The following is a 10,310-nucleotide window of genomic DNA, read 5'->3' as shown; positions in this document are numbered from 1 at the left end:
GAACTAAGTCATTTGTTCAACATTTGTTATGCTCCTACTGTGTGTAGTCAGAGACAATGACAAAAAACAAATGTGGTCAGTGAACCAATTTTCATAGAAGGCAAGTGAAATGAAGCAAAGGTGTTTAACGGACCCTCAATTCCATTCAACCATTTTTACTGAGTACCAAGAATGTGTCTGCACAGAAATGGGCACCATGGATATGACCACTGTGTCCTTGCTCTTGAAGACCTCAAGCCAGCAAGTCATGGCAATTCAGATTCTGGTACAGTATGCATACTCTGAGAGAAGCATGAAAACAAAGTGTGGTCACAACAGAGAATGAGATGCGAACCTGGGGAATCCAGGAATCTCAGTTAGCTCCTAAAAGATGAGTAGATAGCTATCATGTGAAAGAGAAAAGGAAATGAGCATTCTAAGAAGAGAAAACAGCATGAGATCTCAGAATAGGTGAAGCAGAGGCTCCATGAGCAAAGAGCATCTGAGAAGGCCAGAGACTGGAAGCTGAGACCTGACTGTGAGGGGCACAGCCCCACACACAGGCCCGAGGAATTAGGACAAGCATCTAACTGGTCACATTTCATGTGGAGGAGAGTTGATGTAATTCTGGTAGTAGCGTGGAGGATGGAGGAGAATAGGAAAGAACAGAGCCTGGAAAGACTGTGGAGCTTTTTACATGCGATAGACTGCAGATGACAGCGAAAGAAATGAACAAGAATGCAGCATGAAAGCAGGGCTCCAACACTGCTATAAGAAAGGCCTGGGAGAGAGCATGAGAAAGTTAGACAGTTTCACACCGCTCAAACCTCGCAGTCACTTTGTAGTTACAGATTTTATTTCCCTCCAAGGGAAAAGCTTTTCCTCGGAACCACCTACTCTCCAAGAAAAAGGATAGAACTTTAAAGATAAATCTTCCTTTTGACCTAATTTCTACACACACTTCTGCTTACCAAGAAACCTAAATTTTCTCAGTACCATACATATTTCAAGCAGAAACTAGAAAAAATAATTTCTTAATATCAAAAAGAATGTGACTGAAATTTTATCACAGCCATTGCCAGAGTGCTTTTTTAAAATACTTTTTAAAGCTTACAATTTGGTTTCACTCTGTAAACATTTAAAAACAAGCTAGTCAAACCCCAATTTACTCTTTTACAGTGCATCCCTCTCTTGTAAGAAAGCTCCTGTGGGAAGTCTCCTTTCCCCAGTGTGGGAGTCCTAATTAGCAATAAGGAACTTGCTTCATGAGAAGAGAATTTAAAAGCAGTAGAACATAATTATAAGGAATATTTTACCTAGGTCATGATGAAGACTAATGAAATATTCTGCCTAGAGTAGGCATTTATTATCAAATTTTAATTAAACTCTGTAGAGTGAACCTATTGACCTCAAAAGCACTGGGCAATTGCTTTATTATCCTGTCTCCTAACTATTTAAATAATTGCTTATGTAGAGAGTTGAGAGTGGATTTCATTATCTAGGGGTCAATTACTCTGGGGTCCTTGATTAAATAAGGCAGCAAGGATTTAGAGTCACAGCTATGATAGTTAATATTCTTCTTCATTTTCTTCATAGATTAAGTGATTTATACATGTATATCCTTATGTCTTACAATAAAACCACACATTCAGTTCAGTTCAGTTCAGTCGCTCAGTCATGTCCGACTCTTTGTGACCCCATGAATTGCAGCACGCCAGGCCTCCCTGTCCATCACCATCTCCCGGAGTTCACTCAGACTCATGTCCATCGAGTCCGTGATGATCATGTATAAATACTTAATAATGCTCTTTGTATTTTCTTTAACTGATATGAGGGATCATTGAGATTTGGGAACTGTCTCTAAATTATTGATACCAGATACAAGAATCCAAACAGGATGCCAGCAAGGAGAAAGCAGAAGATTGTCTCCATGATTAATGTTAAATCAGGAAAAATGGAGGCAGTTTAAGTCCAATTCCTTCCTGACAAGTATCGCTTAGACTTACTAGGATGGAAAGAACCTGAGACTGGAAGAAGACTGTGAAATGTTACAAAGAGCAAGGGACTTTTTCTCTGACTTACAGATTAATCTATTTAAAATGGGTGCAAGCAGAACTAAGCAGAGATGGCCATGCCCTAGTGCTTGTGTATCCAGCCAGGCACCATTATACTAAAACATCTCCTAAAAATTTGTACAAAGGCCAGTTTCTTTACTCTCTACTCTCTTAGGACCATGACAACTGAAAGCAAAATCTGGGACCATTAACATACAGATACTTGAAAAGATCATGAATGTTTTTCCCTCAACTCAATTTATAAGTCTTCACATAAGCGACACCAAAATCAGAAGAAATCTCAAGATTCCTCTACTCCAAAACAGTACTTCCCCTTCTCTCAATCTTCTCTCTACATATCCTACTCTTAGAGACTGAACCCTTGGCTTCTTCAAGGATGTTCACTTTAATCTCTAATTAAACTGAGAATATACTAATCTCAACTAATACTCTAGCTAGAATTATTGGCTAACCAACTGAAAAAGCATAGAAAGAGGTCTCTTGAGATGTGCCTGAAGGAAGGAAAGCTGGAAAGAGGGAAAGGCAGTAAGAAAATGTGTCCACAGAGGCCATTTACTAACAATTTTGCTGAGGGCTGCCTTGGAGCATTTAGACTGCAAGCATCCTTCCTCAAGAGCCAAGAGGTTGCTTGAACCTCTTCTTTAGTACTGCTCAAATGTAGCATGCATCAGAGTCATCTAGAGGTCCTGTTAAAATGCAGGTTTTTGGGTCTCACTTCCAGAGTTCCTAATTCAGTAGGTCTATGTTGGGACCCAAAAATTTCTATTTTTAACAATGCCCCAAGTGATGTTAATGCTGCTGTTAGTTCAGTGACTACATTCTGAAAACCATGGCTCTAAACTATGACCAAATATTTCACAAAGAAATTACATATGATGTACTATTGCCCCACATATACGCTTATCAATTCAGCCCAACTTTTCTGGGCCTCAGTTTCTTCATCTATAAAATGAAAAGGCTGAGCTAAAACAATCACTAAGATACCATGTAAATGCCTTTGAGTTCATGTTGGAAAGCACTGTCATTATAATTATATGAAATAATTATAATATCTTACATCTGTAGACTCTCTTATTTGCAAAACATTTCACTTACAATTTATCGGTCACTAAACATTCACAATGATGTGAGACAGACAGAATCCTTTTGGAAACTGAGATACAATGAGGACAATGGTTGCCATAGTTGCATAATTCAGGTAATAGAGTGAGACCTAGACCAGTATCTTCTAATTCAATCCTGGAAGAACTGAGGAACCCAGCGTAGCGTGATCAGTGAGAGGTGCTGATGACAATCTTCCCCTAGAAACAAGGTCAGTAATCTGCATTTCATGAGAGGAAAGGAAGAGTGAGTGCTCTTCACCTGGACATCCATATAGCTCACACCTTCATAGCTGCAGGATTCAGATCTATTACACCTTCATAGAGAGGCCTTCCCCAGCTACTCAGTATCAAAAGACAACCCCTTCTCCCTGCCCTACCAATTATACTTCTGACTCCTTGGATTCACTTTAAATGTCTTCATTTACCTCATCACCCCTTGATTGTTTAAAATTTATTTATTTATTTTAATTGGAGGCTAATTACTTTACAATATTGTAGTGGTTTTTGCCATACATTGACATGAATCAGCCATGGGTTTACATGTGTCCCCCTTCCTAAATCCCCCTCCCATCTCCCTCCCCATCCCATCTTTCAGGGTTGTCCCAGTGCATCAGCTTTGAGTGCCCTATTTCACACATCGAACTTGGACTGGTGATCTGTTTCACATATGGTAATATACATGTTTCAAAGCTATTCTCTCAAATCATCTCACCCTCACCTTCTCCCACAGAGTGCAAAAGTCTGTTCTTTATATCTGTGTATCTTTTGCTGTCTCGCATATAGGGTCATCGTTACCAGCTTTCTAAATTCCATATATATGCATTAATATACTATATTGGTATTTTTCTTTCTGACTTATTTCACTCTGTATAATCGGCTCCAGTCTCATCTACCTCATTAGAACTCATTCAAATGCATCCTTTTTAATAGCTGAGCAATATTCCAATGTGTATATATACCACAGCTTTCTTATCCATTTGTCTGCTGATGGACATCTAGGTTGCTTCCATGTCCTAGCTATTGTAAACAGTGCTGTGATGAACATTGGGGTACATGTGTCTCTTTCAATTCTGGTTTCCTTGGTGTGTATGCCCAGTAGTGGGATTGCTGGGTTGTATGGCAGTTCTATTTCCAGTTTTTTAAGAAATCTCCACACTGTTCTCCATAGTGGCTGTGCTAGTTTGCATTCCCACCAACAGTGTAAGAGGGTTCCCTTTTCTCCACACCCTCTCCAGCACTTATTGTTTGTAGACTTTTTGATAGCAGCCATTGCAGAGTACATCATGAGAAATGCTGGACTGGAAGAAACACAAGCTGGAATCAAGATTGCTGGGAGAAATATCAATAACCTCAGATATGCAGATGATACCACCCTTATGGCAGAAAGTGAAGAAGAACTAAAAAGCCTCTTGATGAAAGTGAAAGAGGAGAGTGAAAAAGTTGGCTTAAAGCTCAACATTCAGAAAACGAAGATCATGGCATCTGGTCCCATCACTCCATGGGAAACAGTGGAAACAGTGTCAGACTTTATTTGGGGGGGGGCTCCAAAATCACTGCAGATGGTGATTGCAGCCATGAAATTAAAAGACGCTTACTCCTTGGAAGAAAAGTTATGACCAACCTAGATAGCATATTCAAAAGCAGAGACATTACTTTGCCGACTAAGGTCTGTCTAGTCAAGGCTATGGTTTTTCCAGTAGCCATGTATGGATGCGAGAGTTGGACTGTGAGGAAGGCTGAGCACCGAAGAATTGATGCTTTTGAACTGTGGTGTTGGAGAAGACTCTTGAGAGTCCCTTGGACTGCAAGGAGATCCAACCAGTCCATTCTGAAGGAGATCAGCCCTGGGATTTCTTTGGAAGGAATGATGCTGAAGCTGAAACTCCAGTACTTTGGCCACCTCATGCGAAGAGTTGACTCATTGGGAAAGACCTTGATGCTGGGAGGGATTGGGGGCAGGAGGAGAAGGGGACGACAGAGGATGAGATGGCTGGATGGCATCACTGACTTGATGGACACGAGTCTGAGTGAACTCTGGGAGTTGGTGATGGACAGGGAGGCCTGGCATGCTGTGATTCATGGGGTCACAAAGAGTCGGACATGACTGAGTGACTGAACTGAATTGAACTGATTCTGACCAGCGTGAGACAGTACCTCATTGTGGTTTTGATTTGCATTTCTCTGAGAGTGAGTGATGTTGAGCATCTTTTCATGTGTTTGTTAGCCATCTGTATGTCTTCTTTGGAGAAATGTCTGCTTAGCTCTTTGGCCCATTTTTTGATTGGGTCATTTATTTTTCTGGTATTGAGCTGCATAAGCTGCTTGTATATTTTTGAGATTAATTCTTTGTCAGTTGCACTGTTTGCTATTATTTTCTCCCGTTCTGAAGGGTGTCTTTTCACCTTGCTTATAGCTTCTTTCATTGTGCAAAAGCTTTTAAGTTTAATTAGGTCCCATTTGTTTATTTTTTATTTATTTCCATTACTCTGGGAGGTGGGTCTTAGAGGGCCTTACTGTGATTTATGTCAGATAGTGTTTTGCCTACGTTCTCCTCTAGGAGTTTTATAGTTTCTGGTCTTACATTTAGATCTTTAATCCATTTTGAGCTTGTTTTTGTGTATGGTGTTAGAAAGTGTTCTAGTTTCATTCTTTTACAGGTGATTGACCAGTTTTCCCAGAACCACTTGTTAAACAGATTGTCTTTTCTCCATTGTATATTCTTGCCTCCTTTGTCAAAGATAAGTTGTCCATAGGTGTGTGGATTTCTCTGAGCTTTCTACTTTGTTCCACTGATCTATATTTCTGTCTCTGCACCAGTACCATACTGTCTTGATGACTGCAGCTTTGTAGTATAGTCTGAAGTCAGACAGGTTAATTCCTCCAGTTCCATTATTCTTTCTCAGATTGCTTTGGCTATTCGAGGTTTTTTGTATTTCCACACAAATTGTGAAATTTTTTGTTCTAGTTCTGTGAAAAATACTGTTGGTAGCTTGATAAGGATTGCATTGAATCTATAGATTGCTTTGGGTAGTATACTCATTTTCACTATATTGATTCTTCTGATCCATGAACATGGTACATTTCTCCATCTATTTGTGTTATCTTTGATTTCTTTAATCAGTGTTTTATAGTTTTCTATATATAGGTCTTTTGTTTCTTTACAGGTGAATTTTACCAAAAATTTAGAGAAGAGCTAACACCTATCCTACTCAAACTCTTCCAGAAAATAGCAGAGGAAGGTAAACTGCCAAATTCATTCTATGAGGCCACCATCACCCTAATACCAAAACCAGACAAAGATGCCACAAAAAAATAAAAACTACAGGCCAATATCACTGATGAACACAGATGCAAAAATCCTCAACAAAATTCTAGCAAACAGAATCCAACAATATATTAAAAAGATCATACATCATGACCAAGTGGGCTTTATCCCAGGGTTGCAAGAATGCTTCAATATTTGCAAGTCAATCAAAGTGATACACCACATTAACAAATTGAAAGTAAAAACCATATGATTATCTCAATAGATGCAGAGATAGCCTTTTACAAAATTCAAAATCCATTTATGATTAAAAAAAAAAAAACCCTCCAGAAAGCAGGCATAGAAGGAACATATCTCAACATAATAAAAGCCATATATGATAAACCCACAGCAAACATTATCCTCAATGGTGAAATATTAAAAGCACTTCCCCTAAAGTCAGGAACAAGACAAGGGTGCCCACTCCACTGCTATTCAACATAGTTTTGGACGTTTTAGCTACATCAATCAGAGAAGAAAAAGAAATAAAAGGAATCCAGATTGTAAAAGAAGAACTAAAACCCTCATTGTTTGCAGATGACATGATTCTCTACATAGAAAACCCTAAAGACACCACAAGAAAATTATTAGAGCTAATCAATGAACATAGTAAAGCTGCAGCATATAAAATTAATACACAGAAATCACTTGCATTCCTATACATTAACAATGAGAAATTAAGGAAACTATTCCATTCACCATTGCAATGAAAAGAATAAAATACTTAGGAATAAATCACCCCTTGATTTTTAACTTACTCATTAATCTCTCTCCCTCAGCTAAAACAAAAGCTCCACAAGGGCAGGACTTGTTTTGTTCACTGTTGAATGTCTGATGACTTGAACACTGCCTGGCATGTAACAAGTACTCAAGAAATATTTGTGGGATGAATAATAATCCAGTAATAATTTCATGTGTGCCATGCACAGTGTTAGGGATTTTACATGCATTATCCCAAAATAAATCTCAAGCCAGATGATATTTTAATTCCACTTTCTCAGTATTCAATAGAAATTAAACAAAAAAATCAGTAAAGATACTTCTGTTTCCAGGAAGATGAAGTGGGCTTGCTTTCTCCTACTCCTCCCACTAATAACTCTTGTTCTTCTCACTGTCAAAGGAGGCCTAATGGGAAGTCAGCATTTTCACAACTGCACAGTGGTAATGAGGCTACTGTCCCCCAACTGTGGGGGCAGAGACAACCACTTGGAAGACATCCATCTGCACCCAGAATTAATAAGGAGACCTCCCTCTCCAGTGTTAACAGAAAGAAACCTGGATTTGTACCTCCACCTGGCAGTAACAAAGTGGTACCACCCCCTTACCTTAACAGAACAATGTCACAGAAAGTTAGATGAAAGCTTTAAATAACATCCAGAATTACAGAACATAATACAAAAATGTCTAGGCTTCAGTTGAAGATCAATCATTATTCAAGAAGATCTCATACTGGATTAAAAAAGGATAAATGGCTGGAAAAAGTCAAAATCTAGATGATAAGAGATGTTACAATTACCTGACAAAGATTTTAAAGCATCTACAATAAAAATGCCTCAAGGAGCAATTATGAACATGCTTGAAACAAATGTAAAACTATAAAGCCTTAGCAAAGAAACAGAAGATCTAAAAGTCTAAAATGGAAATTTTAGAAGTGAAAAATACAATAACAAATTTTAAAAATGCAATGAACAGGCTCGATGGAAAAATGGAGGGGACAGAGGAGAGAATCAGTGAACTGGAATATGGAACAGAAATGACCCAACCTGAACAAGTGAAAGAAAATGAACAGGAAAATGTACAGAGCCTAAGGGTTCCATGGCTCCATAACAAACAAATCTAACATTCATGTTGTCAGAGTCCTGAAATGAAGAGAAGGAACAGAGTGAAAAAGTACTCAAAGAAATAATGTCTGAAAAGTTCTAAATTTGTCAAGAGACATAACCTACAGATTCAACAAGGAGTTTATTCAAGTAGGATAAACTTAAATCCACAACAACTTCTATCATAAATGTCTGAATCCTAAAGGGAAAGAAAAATATCTTGGAAGCAGTCAGGCATACCATTTAATCAACAACCAAAAAAAAAAAAACAAAAAACAACCACCTGATTAAAAAATAGGCAGAGGAGTTAGTTAAACATTTTTCCAAAGAAGATGTATAGATGGCCAAGAGGCACATGAAAAGATGTTCAATATTACTGATTACAGGAAAATGCAAATCAAAACCACAATGAGACATCACCTCAAGCCTGTTAAAACGGCTTTATCAAAAAAAAAAGAAAGAAAGAAATAACAAGTGTCGGCAAAGATGTGAAGAAAAGAGAACCATCATGAACTGCTAATGGGAATGTAAATTGGTTATAGCCTCTGTGGAAAACAGTACATAGATTCCTCAGAAAATTAAGACTAGAACTCCCATTTGATCCAACTATCCCACTTCTGGATATTTATTCAGAGAGTATGAAAACATTAAAAAGATATATGCGCTCCTATGTTCATTCTCAGCATTATTACAACAGTCAAGATATAAAAACAACCTAAGTGCCCACTGATGGATGAATGGATAAAGAAGATGTATACAGAATAGAATACTACTTGGCCATAAAAAGGTGAATTCTTGTCATAAACAACAACATGGATGGACCTTGAGGGTATTATGCTAAATGAAATAAATCAGATGGAAAAAGACAAATACTGTATGATTTCACTCATATGTGGGATAAATAAACAAACAGAAGCAAACACATAGATAGAGAACAAAGCAGAACAGTGGTTACCAGAGGAAAAGGGAGTTGGGGGAGGGAAAAATGGGTAAAGGGGGGTCAACTATATGGTGATTAGGTAGAAACTAAACTGGTGATGAGCACATTGCAGTGCATACAGGAACTGAAATGAAAACATGAAATGTACACATAAAACTTACCATACACTTTCAAAATGAAGATATGTGAAGGTCCAATAATCAGATTTAAAGATGTTCAATATCACTGGTCTAGAGGATACTGATTAAAATCACAAGACGCTTCCACTATTCGTCCATAAGAATGGCTAAAATTACAAAGACTGACAATGACAAGTGTTGGCAAGGATGCTGGACAACTACATTTTTCATGTATACTAGTAAGGATGTAAAATGGTTCAATTGTGTTTTAACTGTCTGACCATTTCTTAAAAATTAAGTACATACCTTTACACCTTTTGATATAGCTATTCTACTCCTTAGCTTTAACAAATGAAATAAAAGATATGCCCACAAAAGGGAAGAATATGGTTTGGCAAGAGAATAGATGAAAAAATATGGTATATCCTCACAACAGACTACTACTCACCAATAAAAAGAAATGGAAGAGCATAGATGAATCTAAACAGCATTCCTCTTTGGCACAAGTCATGAAAAGACAGGAGTTACTTCGTTTTCTTGAAGATGAGATAACTAGAGTCTCATATCAGAAAAGATAGAAGTGCCTCAAGTGGCTGTAATTCCTCTGCTTCTCTTCAATCAAGAGAAAAAATAGAAAAATCCTCAGGGAAAAGAGAACCTTGGGAATTGTAAGCTAATTCTTGGCAAGGACTCAGAGTAGAAGGACCATTAGATACAGTAACTTAATGCTGGCTCTGGGCTTAATTGTAAGCAGATACCAGTGAGAAGAGCAAGGACAATGGATGTAAGCCAGACCTTGGAAGAACTTTTGCTCCATGTTAAAAGAAAGGAGTTGTCACACAAGAACTGTGTAAGAGATATCTGCATTGGAGAAGGGTTGGAATACACCAATAAATAAGTTTTAGCAAAACACAGCTCACAGCTTAGTTTTCTTATACATTGCCATCAAAACTCTTTACATGCTTGTTTA

The sequence above is a fragment of the Budorcas taxicolor genome, chromosome 19 (genome assembly GCF_023091745.1).
Source record: "Budorcas taxicolor isolate Tak-1 chromosome 19, Takin1.1, whole genome shotgun sequence".
Lineage (NCBI taxonomy): Eukaryota > Metazoa > Chordata > Mammalia > Artiodactyla > Bovidae > Budorcas > Budorcas taxicolor.
This window is presented reverse-complemented; position numbering follows the sequence as displayed.